We start from the raw sequence: 473 nt of genomic DNA, 5'->3' as shown, positions 1-473 counted from the left end.
GTATCATACAAGTACATTCATATGTATAATAGAAGTATCTAGTATTAATTTCGTGTATTTGTTATATGTGTCTATTATTAATTTTATGTATCTATTTATATGATCTAATTTTAATTTCATGTATCTTTCATATGTATCTAGTATTAATTTGATGTATCAAGTATCAATTTCATACATTATATTCAAAAACGTGTATCTCGGATACACAGTAAGTTGTAAGCATATACATAAATCATGTGTATCTAAATATGGAATGTAATTGAAACAATCGAATTTAGGAACAACTCACGATGTTAGAGTATCTGTCATATCACTAATCCAAAAAAAGAGTAAGCATCTACATTTTTTTCTCACAAATACATATAATTTTAACTTAGATACATCAACTCTTAACTAGATACATGTACATCTGATGTGTATCCAATATTGTTGCATATCTAATGGTGTATTTATTATGTTAAGTAAAGCTTGGC

This window comes from Solanum tuberosum, unplaced genomic scaffold (assembly GCF_000226075.1).
Source record: "Solanum tuberosum cultivar DM 1-3 516 R44 unplaced genomic scaffold, SolTub_3.0 scf00014, whole genome shotgun sequence".
Taxonomy (NCBI): Eukaryota; Viridiplantae; Streptophyta; class Magnoliopsida; order Solanales; family Solanaceae; genus Solanum; species Solanum tuberosum.
The sequence above is the reverse complement of the archived record's forward strand: the minus strand, read 5'-3'. Positions refer to the sequence as shown.